Source organism: Theropithecus gelada, chromosome 13 (genome assembly GCF_003255815.1).
Source record: "Theropithecus gelada isolate Dixy chromosome 13, Tgel_1.0, whole genome shotgun sequence".
Classification (NCBI taxonomy): Eukaryota; Metazoa; Chordata; class Mammalia; order Primates; family Cercopithecidae; genus Theropithecus; species Theropithecus gelada.
The window spans coordinates 76,721,172-76,736,664 of NC_037681.1; the positions used below are offsets into that span (position 1 = coordinate 76,721,172).

The following is a 15,493-nucleotide window of genomic DNA, read 5'->3' on the forward strand; positions in this document are numbered from 1 at the left end:
GCCGCCCAGGCTGGAGTGCAGTGGCCGGATCTCTGCTCACTGCAAGCTCCGCCTCCCGGGTTCACGCCATTCTCCTGCCTCAGCCTTCCGAGTAGCTGGGACTACAGGCGCCCGCCACTGCGCCCGGCTAGTTTTTTGTATTTTTTAGTAGAGACGGGGTTTCACCATGTTAGCCAGGATGGTCTCGATCTCCTGACCTCGTGATCCGCCCGTCTCGGCCTCCCAAAGTGCTGGGATTACAGGCTTGAGCCACCGCGCCCGGCCCAAAGGCATTTTAGACTGTTAGTTGGAGCGTCTGATTAGCAATTGCATCAATATTGAGTTGATTTAAATACAATGAAAGTAAAGAAAGCTGATATTTGGAGAGCCTTCTTATCCTCATCTAAGGAAATGTACTTCTTTCAGGTCACCTGAAGTGCTGAAGTGTCTAAAACATCTTGCTGATGTCCAGCACTGACTTTACAGACTCTGGACATAGTTGGGCTCTCACTTTTCAATGAACAAGCCAAATCTTATTATTATAATCTGAGTGAGTTGACATTTTGTGTGTGATCTAATTCAATTTTTGAATGTTACAATTTTTTTCCATCACATCATGGGAAATTGGTGTGGTCCAGAAATAATCCAAATGAATTCACTAAGAATGAAACTGAAGATGAATTTTTAACATGCTACCAGAAGTTATTGATTAACAGGCATACCAATGTTTCAGATACTATATTATGAATATATAAAAATCAAATTATGACTTTTATTCATTGTCATTAAAGATCAATTTCAATAATAATTTTTAATGCTTTACCCTTTAGTCATGAAATTTTTATACTATCAGAGGAGAAGGGAAAATAATTTTTTTTACTATATAGAAATTGGATTGCTTATAGACAAACTGTTAAGGGGGAAAATTATAAAGGATGTTGAAACATATAAATTTAAACAAACATCTCTTATTTTGACTGGATATGTTTCAGAGGGAAGAAGTCTTGAGTCTTTCAAATATTACTGGGCCAGGCTAAAATAATTTCATTGTGAGAGCATTTTCCCTCTCTGTGTGCAGTCTAAGTGCATATTTTGTGCTCTTAGGAATAACTTTCCAAAGCTGTGTGAAGAATGTAGCAATAAAATCTAATAAGAATTATGGCTCATGACTTGAATGATGTCAGTACCCTTTTAATCCTCCCAAACATGAAAACGTTTTCTCCTCTTAAATAAGATTTCTTAACTCCTTATTTCTAAGGAAATAAGTAGATCTCATTAGTTCTATTGGCAAAGTAAGAGTTAAATGAAAATGTTTCTTTCCATTATTATTAATGCTTATACTTACTAAGACCACTACTTTAGAAAAGAAATGTATTCTAGACAATATTTTTATGAATACATATTATTTTGTCTGATTATTTTAGTGTTTCAGTTATAATCTTTTCTTTTCTCTAAGCCAGTGGTTCTCAAACTTGAGCATGAGTCAGAATTACCTGGAAAGCTTGTTGAAACACAGATTGCAGGACCCATTCTGAGTTTCTGATTCAGGAGGCCTCTAGAGGGGTGCAAGAATTTGCATTTCTAACAGGTTCCTAGGTGATGCTGCTGATGCTAGTCTGGGAATCAAACTTTGACAACGACTGCTTTAAGCCATGTTAGGAACAACCTTCTTATTTTACAAATTTAATTTAGTGGGATTCAACCATCATGAGGCATGGAGTTCCCTTGGTTTAGAAGAAGTCAAAGTTCAGTAAGTGGGCTGTAGCTTGGCTTTTTGGCCATGCTAGATTTATTCCAGGTCAAAGAACTGCTTATAAAAAAAAAGCATAGTTGATGAAATGATTCGATGCTTGAAGATGTCAGACTGTAGAATCTCTACGGGTAAGTGTGTGATTTCTTCAGTGACATCACATTTGCCTGCAGAGATTTTCCAGTCTGCCACTTTGAAGTTGTATTTAAGATGGAAAAAAGTTGTCGTCATTGTACAGTGATCTTTCTTGTCTTGCTAAATTTTAAAACTATATTTATTCAAGGTTAAAATTGGCTGGTAAGTAGGAGTTATAGTTGGGATTCAGATAGGTGCATAAATGAGAATGGATACTCCCTAATTTTGCCACACATATCCATAGAGAATGAAGGAAAAGATGAAAAGTGAAGTTTCCCAAGCCACAACCAGTGGATGAGACTAGTATACCTTGGTCATGGAAGAAAGACTAGGCTTCTTATGCCATCATTCATTTTTTTTTCCCTCAAATTATGCTGTTTGTTTCATATGTGCTTATTTTTACCAGTGTTTTAGTTACACTAAAAGCCTTATGGTCAATCCAGGTAAATATCCTTTCATTTCAAGCAACTTTATCTCATGTTAGACTTTGCAGTTGAGTTTCTCAGTCTTTTGTAATTTAGTTATGCCTAAGTAATAACAAGATTAGATGAGTAGAATGAGGAGATGTGCTTTTTACTTTTATTGTCTCCATCTTTCTTCTGCCTAATAATGGTCTTATGGTAATACCATCACCTGCTGCTAATCTTTAAAGTGCTGGAATAATGCATAATATGCAATATTTACTTTAGAGCTCAAAAATCTAACTTGTGAATATTGTGATATTATTAACACTACAATGCCGGGTTTTGGGACAATGTCAACTATAAATTTATTTCAACATTTTCCTAGAACAGGGACTTTATATATTTTGTTATCTTCTATATCCCAGCACATAGAATAATTCCTGGCCTATAGTAGGTACTCAATAAACATTTATTAATGATTGGCTATCGCTTAGGATGTTTTTTGCAAATGCTTGTTTACCATTAGAAAGGAGATATATATATTCACATAGTGTATTGATATTAGAGTGACATTTAATTTCAGACAAGATAAAATGAGAGAATATTTAAATATGTAAATCTTGGTAATAAAGAATCCTTCTACAGTAAAATGCATTATAATAAAATTTTTTTGTAATACTTGGTTTAGGAGTAGATTAATAACTTCCTTCAAGTATAACAATGTTATATTATGTTTTTCAGGCATGTAGTTGAATTTCGGATGATGAGTTTTTTAGTCCTGAGTTACATCCAAATTTATGTAATAATGAATCACAAAATTAGGGTTGATTATGTTTATACTACACAACACAGTGTCTTGATTATCTGTTAATCTGCTATATACACATCCTTGGACCTCAAGATGACTTTAAAAGCATCCTCTCAATTGCATTCTGACTTTCCTAAATAAACCATAAATAGAAACTTAACATTAAGTCTCTCATAAGTGTGCAGAGGATGTAACAGGTGGCCCTGATCTGATGTAAGTGTAGCTAAAATAATGTGTTGAAATAATTGCAGCTTAGAAAGATAGAAAACATCTGGGCTTCAAGGGAGAACATTTCCATCCTTTTTGCTGCTTTTAAAAATAGAGAACTACATCATTCTGGGTTGCATAGAAAGAATGGTCTTGTGTTAGAAACTCTACAATCCTCAGTCTGTTCATCTAAAGCTCCAAAGGATGAGACTAATATACCTTGGTTATGGAAGAAACACTAGGCTTCTCATGCCATCATTCATTTTCTTTTCTCAAATTACTATTTTTGTTTATATGTGCTTGTAGGGCCTGATTAACAGTGTCACTTGTTCTCTTGAAGGAAAATTGAATTTGTGAATGATGGAATTATAGTTGCCATTTCTTTAATGTTGAAAAACATCTCACCAAAGAAGATATAGTAAGTAGCATATGAAAGGTTTTCAATATTGTATGTCATTAGGGAACTGAAAATTAAAATGAGGTACCACTAAACACCTAAGAGAGTGGCTAAAATCCAGAACACTGACAACACCAAATGCTGATGAGGATGTGGAGCAACAGGAACTCTCAGTAGTCATTGCTGAAGGGAATATAAAATGGTATAGCCACTGTGGAAGACCGTTCCACAGTTGTTGATATCGTGTTTGTTTCTTTGCTCCACAGGAAGGCATGAATGGAACAGAGCTTTGAGACAGAATCCTCATTTTAGTTGCCTCTATCAGTAGGTTGTTTAGAGGCAGCCAGCCTATTAATATAGGGCTCTTGTTAGTTTAAGCACTTAGGTAGAAAAAGACCCCTCTATAAATGCAAATTTTTAATATCTAAGCATTATCTGCCCTTAACATTAGTACAGATGAATTTATAAGATTATTTCTAGCAGACAGTAAAGATCTGAAAAAAAAATTGAACAGTACAGTTACATCTTAAAAGATCAGAGGCCAAGATCTACCCAGTGATCCTTAACCCTGGCTGTACATCAGAAACATTTTGGATTTATGGAGAAGACAGATTTCCAAGCCCCAACCAAGACCTCCTGAACCTGAACTTACAAGATGTGGACTTGAAAAGTCTCTTTTTTTAAAAAAAAACATAGTAAACTTTATTTTTTAGGGCAGTTTTAGATTCATGCAAGATTGAGTCAAAAGTATAGAGAGTTCTCATATGTCCTATCCCCATCCATGTACAATCTCCCCTACTAATGACATCCCCTACCATAGTGAGAACATTTTTTATGATGGATGAACCTACATTGACACATCATTATCACCCCCAAATTCACAGTTTACATTAGAGTTCATTCTTGGTGTTTTCTGTGTTTTGACAAATATATAATGATATGTACCCACCACTGTAGTATCATGCAGAATAGCTTCAGTGCCCTAAAAATCCTCTGCCTCTCCATCTCTTCCTCTCCTCTAACCCATGGTACCCACTGAGGTTTTTATTGTTTCCTTAGTTTTTGCTTTCTCCTAAATGCCGTATTGTTGGAATCATATAGCATTTAGCCTTTTCAGATTGACTGCTTAACTTGGTAATATACATTTACATTTCCTCTATGTCTTTTCATGGCTTGCTGGCTCATTTCTTTTTAGTGCTGAATAATATTCCTTTGTCTGCATGTATCACAGTTTATTTATCCATTCACCTACTGAAAGACATTTTGGTTTCTTCCAAGTGTTGGCAATTATGAATAAAGCTGCTGTAAACATTCATGTGCAGGTTTTTGTGAGGACATAAGTTTTCAACTCCTTTGGGTAAATACCTAGGAGCATGATTGCTGGATTGTATGGTAAAAGTATGTTTAGTTTTTAAAGAAACTGACGAACGGTGTTCCACAGTGGCTGTACCATTTTACATTCCCTTCAGCAATGACTACTGAGAGTTCCTGTTGCTCCACATCCTCATCAGCATTTGGTGTTATCAGTGTTCTGGATTTTAGCCACTCTCTTAGGTGTTTAGTGGTACCTCATTTTAATTTTCAGTTCCCTAATGACATACAATATTGAAACTCTTTCATATGCTACTTACTATATCTTCTTTGGTGAGATGTCTATTCGGGTATTTTGCCCATTTTTAAATTGGGTTCATTTTATTATTGTTGAGTTTTAAATGTTCTTTGTATATTTTAGATAACAATCCTTTATCAGATGTGTTTTTTTTTGCAAATATTTTCTCCCAGTCTGTGGCTTATCTACTCACAATCTCTTAACATAGTCTTTTCCAGAGCAGAAGTTTTAAATTTTAATGAAGCCCACCTTATCAATTATTTCTTCCATAGGTCATGCCTTTGGTGTTATATCTAAAAAGTCAATGCCATACTAAAGGTCATCTAAGTTTTCTCTTGTGTTATCTTCTAGGAGTTTTATAGTTTTGCCTTTTGTATTTAGGCCTATGAACCACTGAATTACTTTTGTGAAGGGTATAAGATTTGTGTCTAGATTATTATTATTATTTTTTGCATGTGGATGTCCAGTTGCTCCAGCACTATTTCTTGAAAAGACTCTTTGCTCCATTGTATTGCCTTTGCTCCTTTGTCAAAGATCAGCTAACCATGTTTGTGTGGGTCTATATCTAGGCCCTCTATTATGTTCCATTATTCTATTTATTTATTCTTTCATCAGTACTACACTGGCTTGATTACTGTAGTGATATAGTAAGTCTTGAAGTCAGGTTGTGTCAGTTCTCCAATTTTATTCTCCTTGAATAATGAATTGGTATTCTGGATCTTTTGCCTCTGCACATAAGCATTAGAATTGGTTTGTCAATATACACAAAATCATTTTCTGGGATTTTGATTGGGACTTCTTTGAATCTATAGTTCAAGTTGAGAGGAACTGACATCTTGACAAAATAGTGTTCTTACCCAGGAACATGGACTCTCTCTCTATTTATTTAGTTCTTCCTTGATATCTTTCATCAGAGTTTTGTAGTTTTTCATATAGATCTTGTACATCTTTCGTTAGATTTATAGTTGAGTATTTCGTTTTTGGGGTGTTAATATAAATGGCAATGTGTTGTTAATTTCAGATTTCATTGTTCATTGCTGGTATACAGGAAAGTGATTGACTTTTGTATATTAACCTTATATCTTGCAACTTGTGCTATAATTGCTTATTTCCAGGAGTTTTTTTGTTGATTATTTTGGGCTTTCTATATATATGATCATGTCATTTGTGAACAAAGACAGTTTTATTTCTTCTTTCCCAATCTGTATATTTTCTATTTTCTTTTCTTGTTTTATTGCATTAGCTGTAACTGCCAGTATAGTATTAAAAATTAGTGGAGAGAATAGACATTCTTGTCTTATTCTTGATCTTAGTGGGAAAGCTTTGAGTTTCTCACCATTAAGTATGATGTTTGCTGTAGTTTTTTTTGGTAGATATTCTTTGTAAGTTGAGGAAGTTCCTTTCTATTCCTAGTTTGCTGAGTTTTTTCTTTTTTTTTTTTACCATAAATAGGCGTTGCATTTGTCAAATACTTTTTCTGCATCCATTGATACGATAATGTGATTTTTCTTCTTTAGTTTTTTGATACGCTAGATTACATTAATTTTCAAATGTTGAACCATCCTCGCATACCTGGGATAAATCACATTTAGTCATGGTGTATAATTGTTTTTATACATTGTTGAATTTGACTTGCTAATATTTTTTAGAGGATTTCTGCATCTCTGTTCATGAGAGGCATTGGTCTGAAGTCTTTTTTGTAAAGCCTTTGTCTGATTTTGGTATTAGGGTAATGCTGGCCTCATGGAATGAGTTAGGAAGTATTCCCTCTGTTTTTATTTTCTAAAAGAGATTGTAAAAAAATAATATAATTTCTTCTTTAAATGTTTGGTAGAATTCATGGGCAAGCTTATCTGGGGCTTGTGCTTTCTGTGTTGGAAGATTATTAATTATTGATCTAATTTAACTAATAGATATAGGCCATTCACATTGTCCATTTCTGTTTGTGTGACTTTTGGCAAGTTGTGTCTAGGAATTGGTCCGTTTAATCCAGATTATGAAATCTGTGGTCATAGAGTTGTTCATAATATTCCTTTATTATCCTTTTAATGCCCATGGTATCTGTATGATGTCCTCTACTTCATTTCTGATATTAGTACTTATCATTAAGATACTAGTCTTATCTTTTTTTTCTTATTTAGCCTGGCTAGAGATTTATTGCTTTTACTATCTTTTCAGAGAACCAGCATTTGGTTTTGTTGAATGTTTCTATTGATTTCCTGTTTTCAATTTCATTGGTTTCTGCTTTAATTTTTATTTTTTTTCTGCTTTCCTTGGATTTAATTTGTTTTTTTTCTCCTAGTTCCCTAAAGTAGAAGCTTAGATTATTTATTTCAGATCTTTCTTCTTTCATAATATATGCATTCAATGCTATAAGCTTCCCTCTAAACGGTGCTTTCACTGCATTCCACAAATTTTGATGAACTGTATATTTTAAATTTCTCTTGAGATTTATTTTTTGACCCATAGGTTATTTAAAAGTTGGTTAGTCTCTAAGTTTTTTGAGCTTTTCCAATTATCATTCTGTTATTGATATTTAGTTTAATTACATTATGTTCTAACAGCATACCTTGTATGATTTCTATCCTTTTACGTATTTTAAGATGTATTTTATGGCCCAGAGAGTATTCTATCCTGGCAATTATTCCATGTGAGCTTGAGATGGATGTGTAATATGTTGTTGGATGAAATAATCTATGGATATCAATTATATCCCATTGATAGATGGTGTTGTTGAGTTAAACTATGTCTTTACTGATTTTCTGCCTATTGGATCTGTCCATTTCTGACAGTGGTAAAGTCTCCAATTATAATAGTGGATATATCTGTTTCTCCTTGCATTTCTATCAGTTTTTGCTTCACATACTTTGGTGCTCTGTTGGGTGCATACATGTTAATAATTGTTATGTCGTTTTAGAGGATTGACCCCTCCATCATTATGGAATAGCTCTCTTTATCCCTCCTAACTTTCTTGTTCTGAAGTTGGCTCTCTCTGAAATTAATATAGCTACTCTTCCTTTTTTAAAAGCAGATTTTCTGCTTTCTTTTGATGAACACTACATGGTATATTTTCCTTCATACCCTTACTTCTAAACTTTTTTTTTTTTTGAGGCAGAGTTTTGCTCTTGTTGCTCAGGCTGGAGTGCAGTGGTACGATCTCAGCTCACTGCAAGCTCCACCTCCCGCCTTCAAGGGATTCTCCTGCCTCAGCCTCCTGAGTAGCTGGGATTATAGGTGCCCGCCACCACGCCCAGCTAATTTTTTGTATTTTTAGTAGAGATGGGGTTTCAGTACGTTGGCCAGGCTGGTCTCAAACTCCTGACCTCAGGCTATCCACCCACCTCAGCCTCCCAAAGTGCTGGGATTACAGGTGTGAGCCACCACGCCTGGCTTACTTTTAATCTTTATGTGTCTTTATATTTAAAGTGGGCTTCTTGTATACAACATGTAGTTGGGTCTTGTTTTTTAATCCACTCTGACAATCTCTGTCTGTTAATAGGCGTATATAGACCATTGAAGGTTAAAGTGATTATTATTATAGTTGGATTATTATGTAATATATTTTTTATTGTATTCTATTTGTTCTTGCACTTCATTCCTATTTTGTCTTCTACACTTGTTCTGCTTTTGTAGTTTTAATTGAGCATTTTATATGATTTCATTTTCTCTTCTTTCTTAGGACATGTCACATTAAAAAAAAAAATTCAGTAGTTTTTCCCCAACGTTTGCAATAGACATTTACAATGAATTCAAGTCCAATTAACAATGTACTGCTTTATGAGCAGTGCAGGTACATTATAATAACAAAATATTCCTAACTCTTCTGTTCTGTCTTTTGTATCATTGCCATCATTCATTCACTTACATATAAGCATACATTAGCATATATATGTATGTTTATGTGTGTGCACATATATATAAAACATATAAGTGTACATAATTGAATATATCATTGCTATTATTTTGAACAGTTTTGTGTTAAATCAATTAAGAATAAGAAAAATAAAAATGTTATTTTACTTTCACTGATTCATTCTCCATTGCTCCTTTCTTTATGTAGATCGGAGTTTCTAACCTATATAATTTTCTTTTGTTCTGAAGAACTTCTCTGAAGAATTTCTTGCAAGGCAGGACTACTTGCCAACAAATACTCTCAATTTTTGCCTGAGAAAGTCTTTATTTCTTCTTTACTTTTGAAGGATAATTTCACAGTGTAAAGAGTTCTAGGCTGGTAGTTTTTATCTCCATAGTTTAAATATTTTACACCGCTCTCGTCTTGCTTGCGTGTTCTGAGGAACAGTCAGGTGTAATTCTTATTTTTGCTTCTCTATAGGTAACGTGTGATGGACCCACTACGTCTGGGCCCTCCTAAGTTTTTAATTCTCAAACTTGTCCACACTGATCTTCTAGCAATTGCAGTTCTGGTTTTCTAACTCTGGCACTGGCTCCTGAGAAAGAGACTGCTCATAGACTTCTGCTCCAGTAAGTTGTGATTCTCTCTATTTGTCTGTCTCTCCAATCTGGGGGACAGTGATTTGTCCTGTGACCTCACTTCTCTGACAGATCTAAGAAGGGTTGTTGATTTTTCAGTTTGTTTGGCTTTTTACTTGTTGTTAGAGTGGTGACTTCTTAAGAGCCTAACATGCTGGACCTGAAACGAAAACTCTTGATGACTTTACTTTTTAAGATGAGTCTGATGATTGGATAGATTGAGAGTTGGTTTTTAAACTTTAAAAAGTCATGCCATCTTATCTAAAAAAAACTATGAATTTATAAATTTATAAAAGTAATAAAATTGATAAAAGGGGGCTGTTCTGGTTGAATTGTATGTGTTATTGAGGGAGGGAACCAGGGTTTGTCCTCTCAGCCCCTTTCCTTATGACAACCCCAACAGCCTCTTCAGAGCTCCCCGTTTGCAAATCACACTGGTCTTTCCAGCATGAGAACTACCAAATGATCTCTGACAGGTTTTGGAGGGTATGGTGTGAAATCTCTTGGTGCCTGGAGTGCCAGTCAAGTGAAGGAGGAACAGCACTCAAAGGAGTACAGACTTTAGATATCAGTCTTAAAATTGCCACTGGAAAGTGAAGGGGGCAGAAGGGTGATGCAGTTGGAATCAAAGTTAGAAATCTGTTTGCTGGCAAAAAGACCATTTTGCAACTTGCCTTTTTAAAATGACCTTACCCGTGTAGGGTGTTATTTAGTTAACCCAGCCTAAGGGGATGTTTTAAAGATGGAGAATTGCCCTGGTGATGAACAAATATGAGAAATAAACTTCCAGTGGGGCTGGGTTGCCTGCTGACTGTGATTTCCTGATGATCTATAACAATGGTTATTCACTAACAGCTGGCGCATGTCTCCCTCGGACAAAGCCACTGGGAAGCACAGGCGCTCTGATTGGTGAACCAGAACCGTTTCCCTGGTAACAGTTAACTAGCACGTGTTTTATTGTTTCCAACTGCTTTTCCTGGGGTATTTGCAGGTGGTGGGAGATGCTTTCTTAAAGAGGGGTCATAACCTCATGAACTTTCAGATGTTGCAACAAATTGGGGAACAAAACATTTTTCCTTTTTCAAATATATTAAGTAAATCTTATTACATAGCATTTTCAAGACAGATGCAGCCCAACGGTTTTTCCTTTTTGCCATTATTTCCAGATGTTATCAATTTTAAAGTCAGCGTTCCATTTTAAGAACAGGATCTATAGGAAGGTGATATGTAATCAGTAGAGTACTATTTTGCCCTTTTTGGAGGTGTGTTCTGGTTCTACATTTTGCCATAAAATGTGAGATCAAACCATAAAATGTGAGTGTATTTTTAATTGGCCTTTTAATCATTTGTATATTTTGCCTCTTCATTAATTAATTCAATGTTTTTGCCTTTACTGGTCGTTTTCTTTGTCATTTTTAATGCACCAGAAAAATTATAGTGGTTTTATAAAATACAAGACTAAGTAAGACTTGATTATATTAGAATTTTCTTCTATATTTATTTGACGTTTTTGAAAGGCTTGGTTAATTTCCAGATGGATAGCTCCCTCTTCTGTCTGGTTTGTAGAATTCACATCTTTTGAAAGCAGAGATGGAAGATGAAGTGTGTATCACAAAATTCTTTATCTTGGCTGCAGGCTGAATGTAGTTACTATATGAAGAATAACAAATTCATGTATTGGAATATGGAAAGTGCTTCCTTTGTAATAATTTGGTTTAAAATAAAATTGTCTATCTTGCCTTAAATGCTGGCTAAAAGAAAATGAAAACATTTCCTTAAGTTAATATTGAACTTTATCTGCAGACATCCCTGAAAAAATGCAGACCTGATCAATCACTTGACTGAACTCTACTTGAAACACTTGGACTTTGGTCAAATAAGCATTTGCCACTTGATTTGTACAGCATTCCAACAAACGTCCAACTCAAGTCTTCTCTTGAACCTGATCTGCAAGGTTGTTTCTGGTAAGTGTTCTTCATGGGATTGCAAACATGCACCTACTTATAAATTAGATCAGTGGCATTCAAATACTCTTCTCCAGGAACTCAGAATTTAAAAAAATTTAAAACATTTCTTTAAAAAATGTGTTTCCTTTGTTTCCTTGGATCCAATTCAATCACTACACCCAGAATTAGGGTTATGCTCTGAAAGTGAACACAATAAAATCATAACCTAAGCTCATAACCATAGAACCAAAAGAGCTAGTAAAATTATTTATGATAATAAGGATACTTATGTACAGTCTGTGTTTCTAGAGATACAATGACATGATGCATTTTTACTGTGAAGAGGAAAACATTAATCCAGACTCACCCTTCTTGTTTCTCTCAGTGGCAGGGTGAAAGGGGGCGGTGTCACAGAATGCTAATTATTTGAATATATATTAAATGAGCACTGTTTGCAACTCTCTGCTTTTGTTGAGGTAGGCATAGCTCAGGGCCCTCTGAAGGAGAAACATTTTACCTCACACACTCCTGTTGGTACCAAGTCATTGTATTCGTTCTTTTTAGATTCATTAGAGGAGTACACATGGTATTTTTTATATCAAGGAATAATTTGAATATAGTGAAATGAGAATCAGAAAATTAGTCATTATCAAAATTTGTAGACTTAAGCATATGTTTGAAAATTTTAAATTACTTTCTTATCTTCAAGTAGGTAAAATAACCAAGTCATAAAGTATTAGATAACAATTCACGTGGAATGAGGGATGCGGGACATCATAGGCTGTAGAACCCTCAGTTTAGTCTCTCCTTTCACAGATGAAAAATTAAGCCCAGAAGGGCAGTTGTCTTGTTCAGGGTCCTGCAGCTAGCAGGTGACAGAGCTGTTTTCTCTGGCTCTTATTCAAAAGTGCCCTTTTGCTCAGGCCATGCTCTGTGCAGTGGTCAAGGAGTTCTTCCCTAAGGGTACTTGGCTGTGGCTCCATGAATACGGATTCTGTACTTTCTTCCCTCCTCCAAATGAATAAACTCTGGCCCCATTTCCCAGATTTGCATTCCAGTGACTGACTTCGTGAGTGACTTTGGACTAGTTAAGCAACCTCTCTGTGCTTGTTTTCACTTCTACAAAATGAGGGTAATAATAGTGCATCTCTCAGAAAGTTAAGATCAGTGTTGTGTGTGGCACAGTGCCTGGTACATAGAAAGCTCTCAATAAGTGTTATCTATTATTTTTATTATTGTAATTTTCTGCCTATTTTTCTCAAGTATTTTCTCCAGTGCGTCTTAATTTATTCTGCAGCATGTAATAATCACATTCTGAAACGACTGAAGGTTGTACACCCATGTGCATAGCAGCCTTATTGACAGTAGCCAAAAGGTAGAAGCAAGCCAAGTGTCAAACGGCAGATGAATGGATAAGCAGAATGTGGTGCATATACATAAAATGGAATATTACTCAGCCTTAAAAAGGAAGGAAATTCTGACAATGCTACAACATTGATGAACTTTGAAAACATTATGCTAAATGAAATAAGCCGCACAAAAAGACAGATACTATAATGATTCCATTTATATGTAAGGTACCTAGACTACTCAAATTCATAAAGACAGAAAGTAGAATGGTGTTTGCCATGGGCCTGGAAGAGACGGGAATGGGGGAGGTGTTATTTATGAGTATACAGTTTTTGTTTTGTAAGATCAAAACAGTTCTGGAGATTAGCTGCACAATAATGTGAATGTACTTAACACTACTGAACTGTACTTTTAAAAATTACTAAGATGATAAATTTTATGTTATGTGTATTTTACTACAGTTAAAAACAACAACAACAAAATGACTGAAAGGCTTAGTGCACTTAGAACATACTAGTTACATTAGTTAGCCCTGGATATTTTGACTTCTTGGTCCCAGAGCTCTGGGCCAGTGCTGTAGGTTAGAACCAGAAAGGATTTGGTTGGAGACTACGTATGGTATGTGGTCATAGTACTCAAACATTGTATCTGTTTTAGTTCTATTTCCTTCCTCTAAGATTGCTGATTTCCTGCCAGAGATGGACTTAATTTCCAGAGCCTTATAGTTTATGAACTTGGATGAAAATACAGAAGCACACTTTCCCCATAGACACATGAAGAAACCCCTCAGAGACTCTTCAAAAAATGCAAACACATAAAAAGCAAATTTGATTCAGCAAGTTTGCCATTAACAAAACCTCCTTTGGGGACAGGGGTGGTATAGTGATAGTATAGGCTGTTAGAAAGAAGCTTAGAAACTGCCCTATTGAACAAAGCAAGCTAAAGGCAGACAGAGAAAACGAGAGAAGAAAACTGCATTTTAGTTTAGAATATTTTTTGAAATTTCTGTTTAATTATCATTATTATCTACAGAGATGATTAAAAGCATCAAACATTTCCAGGATAAAACCCAAGCACAAATGGAAAAGGATTTATGCTAAATTGGCATTTGATAATTTCTTACAATAATCTGATGTAAGAGGTGTCTTCCTTTTATTTCAACTCAAGAATTCCTTTCATCTTTTACTCAATAGTCAATATCCTTTTTATTTCAATTCAATAACATTTACTGAATATCTAATATGTAGTACAGGCCCTGTGTCTCAGAAAAAACCACTGCGGTAGGGTTTTTAAAATAAGTTTTAAAAGAAGGTAAATATTTTAAAGCTTAAATTTTTTTTTAAGTTTAATGTTCAAAATACTGAACTATACTGAAAATCATAATAAATGGTCATTCTTCCAAATAAATCATTCTTCCCTTTATGATTGTGGGATTTCTATAAACTAAATATTTGCAGAAGAAATTTCTTCAACTATATTGTAGGTAGAATGTCATCTTTTCAGATATGCTGGTTGGGAATAATCACTACAGTAGTGGAAATGTTTGCTCAAGCCAGCATCGAAAAGAGACAAGAGATTTCCCTTTATCAGCTTCTCAAAAATGACAACTAAAATTCTTAGTACTGGGACAGGACACAAGTTTAAGTCTGTCATTTTTTAAATGCTACATTTTTGAAATAACAATCAGGTGTTTCACTTTAATTGTATTAAATTTAAGTATATTAATATTTAATATAAATATTGAAATATAATTATTAGTTTATTCAGAAGCAAAACCCCAATCCTAATTTCAGCATCATCTTAATAGAAAGCCTGGGTTTATGAATCCACAGGCTTTTGATTAAAATCCCAAGAGGTCAATAACAATCTTGTAATCACAAAATATGCATAAAGGAGAACATCAGACTTACCAAGAAATATAGCTGTAACAGTGCATGACAAAAGGCACATTTTGGAGACATGATTCAATTTCCTGTTTTTCAGCATCAGGTACTTTATCTGACCATCTGAAGCCTTTAGAAATAGGTGAAAAAAAGGGGTGAGTTTTTAATATTAAGAGCTATGAAAGGTGAAAAACAGGCCTTGACAAACACATCTAAACAGATCCATGTATTTCATAATAGGAACAGTTCTCTTATCATTCTCAACATTTCTAGTTGAATAATTATCCACTACCCCAAGGATTCTTAATAAAAAACATTTTACCCTTTTGAGAGGAAGGCAGCAATGAGTTCATTTTGAAAGGTTCACATTTAGCTTTCAGTCCAAAGTGAACCTTTGGTGTCTTTTGAATCCTTTTTAAGTCTTGAAACCTTAGAAACCAAAGAGAAAGAGATCAGATCGTGGCCTACCTCTTTCAGCCCTTGAGAATTCCCTTTCCAAGTAGTTTCTTAAATAGTGAGGCTGCATCAGAACCC

At 34.8% G+C, this 15,493-nt stretch overlaps 1 long non-coding RNA gene across 1 annotated transcript in view; it reads right to left on the reverse strand.

The window, feature by feature from the left end:
* LOC112605222 overlaps nt 1-15,493 on the reverse strand; it is a 92,768-nt gene that overhangs the window by 42,975 nt on the left and 34,300 nt on the right. Inside the window, exon 2 of the long non-coding RNA XR_003115376.1 lies at nt 14,987-15,089. This is a non-coding gene — a long non-coding RNA (uncharacterized LOC112605222). The remainder of the gene's footprint in view (nt 1-14,986; nt 15,090-15,493) is intronic.